This window comes from Molossus molossus, unplaced genomic scaffold (assembly GCF_014108415.1).
Source record: "Molossus molossus isolate mMolMol1 unplaced genomic scaffold, mMolMol1.p scaffold_m16_p_12, whole genome shotgun sequence".
Taxonomy (NCBI): Eukaryota; Metazoa; Chordata; class Mammalia; order Chiroptera; family Molossidae; genus Molossus; species Molossus molossus.
Genome location: NW_023425347.1, coordinates 9,053,010 through 9,056,875, shown reverse-complemented (window position 1 = coordinate 9,056,875; position 3,866 = coordinate 9,053,010). Strand labels below are relative to the sequence as shown.

Below are 3,866 nucleotides of genomic sequence, written 5' to 3'. Positions count from 1 at the left end.
AGGAAGAGAAGTCCTCATTACTTCTGGCTGTAAAACTGCGGGAACTGAGTCTGAGGGAGGCCAAGGCTGCTGGAGTCTGAGGCAGTTCCTCTTAAATGACCCACACATGGACTTACTCAGACCCACTCCCTCTGAGCTCCAGTGTGGAGGGGAGGCAGCTTGAAAGGCACCAGAGATATACAGGGAAGAACTGAGTTGTTTGGCATCATGGCAAGGGCCTTTTACCAGACAGAGGTGCTGGGTAAGGCCATTGTTCCTTTGGTGAGCCCTTCCACCATGGGGTTGGTAAATGGGCACCATTTGTGGAACTTGAGCATCCTGGCTCACATTGTTTTCTTCACCCTAGTGATTCCCTGAGGCCCTGCTCCACCCAACTTTTGGGCCCACCCAAGCTGTTTCCAGTGGCTCTACCATAGGATTGGCCTGTTTTGGCTCCTGCTTCAGATTTTCCTAAATTCTCTCAAACAAGCAGCATCTGGCCACAGCAAGCCCCATACCTCTTGCTAAGTGGCCACAGGCCTGGCACTAGAAGCAGCCAGCCTTGGTTCACAGCTTGGCTTTGCCTGGGCACCTCCAAGCCCAACACAAGAAGCAGCAATCAGCATATTGCTTTGTAGCTTGTGCCTGGTAGCCCCAGGTAGAACACAAGCAGTGGCTGGCCTTGCCCCAGAACCAGCACATCCAGTGGACAGCTTCAGACCATGTCAAAGAACCATCATCCAACTACCTCCACAAGCAACACACTCAAGTAATGGACTCAGTGGGTACCAGAGCCCTGCTCTGTGTGGTGGGCCCCTGCATAGCTGATCATCCAAGGTAGTCAGAGGTCGGTGGTTAGTGGGCACAGCCAGTTCTTGCACCTGATCAGCCTGAGTAAAACCCTCTCATTGACATGCAAACAGCAATCAAGACTCAATTACAACAAAAGGGTCTATATGAGGGGTGCAGCTTCAGGGCTTAGTGGGTGACCAGGGAGGCTGTGCCACCGGACCCTACAGAACACCTACTAGGAAGCCTAGGAGACATAGCAACTCTACCTAATACATAAAAACAAACACAGGGAGGCAGCCAAAAGGAGGACACAAAAAACATGTCCCAAATGAAAGAACAGAACAAAACTCCAGGAAAAGAACTAAACAAAATAGAGATAAGCAATCTAACAGATGCAGAGTTCAAAACACTGCTTATGAGGACACTCAATGAACTTACTGAGAATTTCTAAGAACTTTGTGAGAAGGTCAAGAAACTTAGTGAGAACCTCAAGAGCATAATAAAGAACCAGTCAGAAATTAAGATTGCACTAACTGCCCTGGCCGGTTTGGCTCAGCGGTTAGAGCGTCGGCCTGCGGTCCTGAGAGACCCGGGTTCGGTTCCCGCTAAGGGCACGTACCTCGGTTGCAGTTTGTCCCCGGCCCTGGTCGGTTGTGCGGGTGGCAACCACTCGATGTTTCTCTCTCTCTGTTCCTCTCTCTCCCTCCCACTCTACCTGAACAAAAAATGGAAAAATGTCCTCGGGTGAGGATTAAAAAAAAAAAAAAAAAAAGATTGCACTAACTAAAATAAAGAATAATTTACAGGGAATCAGTAGTACAGTAGCTGATGCCAAGAAACAAACCATTGATTTGGAATATAAGAAAGCAAAAAACACTTAATCAGAACAGCAAATGGAAAAAAAGAATTAAAAAAAAAATGATGATAATGTAAGGAACCTGTGGGACAACTTCAAGCATGCCAACATTTACATTACAGGGGTGCCAGAAAGAGAAGAGAGAGGGCAAGAAATTGAAAACCTATTTGAAAAACAATGACAGAAAACTTCTTTAACTTGGTGAAAGAAACAGAGATACAATTCCAGGAAGCAGAGTCCCAAACAAGATGAACCCAAAGAGGTCCACACCAAGACACATCATCATCAAAATGCAAAAGGTTCAAGACGAAGAGAGAATCTTAAAAGCAGTAAGAGAAAAGCAGTTAGTTACCTACAACAGAGCTCCCATAAGGCTGTCAGATGATTTCTCAAAAGAAACCTTGCAGGCCAGAAGAGAGTGGCAAGAAATACTTAAAATGACTGGCACTAGGCATCACTGGCTGGCTCTCTGGCTATGGCTCCTCGGTCCACATCAGCTGCTGGTGCCTGTGCCTGGGAGAAGCAGAGTGTGGTTGGGTGATGCAGCAGAGATGTAGTTTGACCTGGTGTGCTACGTGGGGAAAGAATAAAACTCCAAAGAGATCCAGGCCTCTAATGAAAGCAGTGATGGAGGAATTAGTACCACTGGTAAATAAATGACCATGGAATCTGGAGAAGAGAACCAGCAGGGTGGAGATGCAGCTGTAACAGAAACTGATAACCAGCAAATGACAGTTCAAGCCCAGCCACAGATTGCCACATTAGCCCAGGTATCTATGCCAGCAGCTCATGCAACATCATCTGCTCCCACCATAACAGCTGCCCAATGGACAGACAGTTCAAGTCCATGGAGTTATTCAGGCGGCCTAGCCATCATTTATTCAGTGTCCACAAGTCCAGACAGTTCAGATTTCAACTACTGCAGAAAGTGAAGATTCACAGGAATCAGTGGATAGTATAACTGATTTCCAAAAACGAAGAGAGATTCTTTCAAGGAGGCCTTCCTACAGGAAAATTTTGAATGACTTGTCTTCTGATGCACCAGGAGTACCAAAAATTGAAGAAGAGAAATCTGAAGAGGAGACTTCAGCACCTGCCACCACCACTGTAACTGTGCCAACTCTAGTTTACCAAACTAGCAGCGGACAGTACATTGCCATTACCTAGAGAGGAGCAATACAACTGGCTAACAATGGTACCAGTGGGGTGCAAGGCCTACAAACATTAACCATAACCAATGCAGCTGCCACTCAGCCGGGTACTACCATTCTACAGAATGCACAGACCACTGATAGACAGCAGATCTTAGTGCCCAGCAACCAAGTTGTTGTTCAAGGTACTTAAAAATTGTAAAGCAGATGTCAGTGAATTTGAATTCTGAACATCAGTGTCAAGATGCTGCCTCTGGAGATGTATAGATTCACACAGCACCCACTAGCACCATTGCCCCTGGAGTTATGGCCTCCTCCCCAGCACTTCCAACACAGCCTGCTGAAGAAGCTGCACAAAAGAGAGAGTTTCGCCTAATGAAGAACAGGGAAGCAGCATGAGAATGCTGTAGAAAGAAGAAAGAATATGTAAATGTTTAGAAAACAGAGTGGCAGTGCTTGAAAACAAAAACAAGATACTTACTGAGGAGCTAAAAACACTTAAGGACCTTTACTACCACAAATCAGATTAATTTGGGATTTAAATTTCAACTGGCTTGGCTACAACCAGAAAGACAAAATAAACATTTTATTTTCTAAAAATTTCTTTTTTTCTATGTGCAAAACTGCCTGAAAGCAGCTACAGAATTTTATTCATTTGTGCTTTTGCATTAAACTGTGAATGTTCCGACACCTGCCTCCACTTCTCCCCTCAAGAAATTTTCAGCACCAGGTATCATGAAGAGACTGCTGCATTTTATCCCCCACCTTCCTCAAGAAGTTATAATTGGTTTACTTGTAAGTTAATGGGGGAAATGAGGAAATGAAAAAAATTTTTAATCATTTCAAGGTTTGTGCTTAGAGACAAAATTACCCCATCCTCTTGAGCTGAAGTAATGTGTGAGCCACATGCACAAAGTAAGTCAGGTCCAATGAAAAAGTGTGATTGCCAAATTGACATGTTTTTTTCATATTTTCATTTTGAATTATGTAAAATTGTAAAAGACATAACCTCTAAAGAATTTTAGTAGGGTGTTGAAGAAACTAAGAGTGAATTGGAGTGCTTTCTATGTACATTCTCTTCAATATTA

The 3,866-nt window shown here is 44.3% G+C and overlaps 1 pseudogene; it reads left to right on the top strand.

Moving 5' to 3' along the window:
- Nucleotides 1-2,286: 2,286 nt before the first annotated feature.
- Nucleotides 2,287-3,308, top strand: LOC118626696 (annotated as a pseudogene).
- The last annotated feature ends 558 nt before the right edge of the window (nucleotides 3,309-3,866 follow it).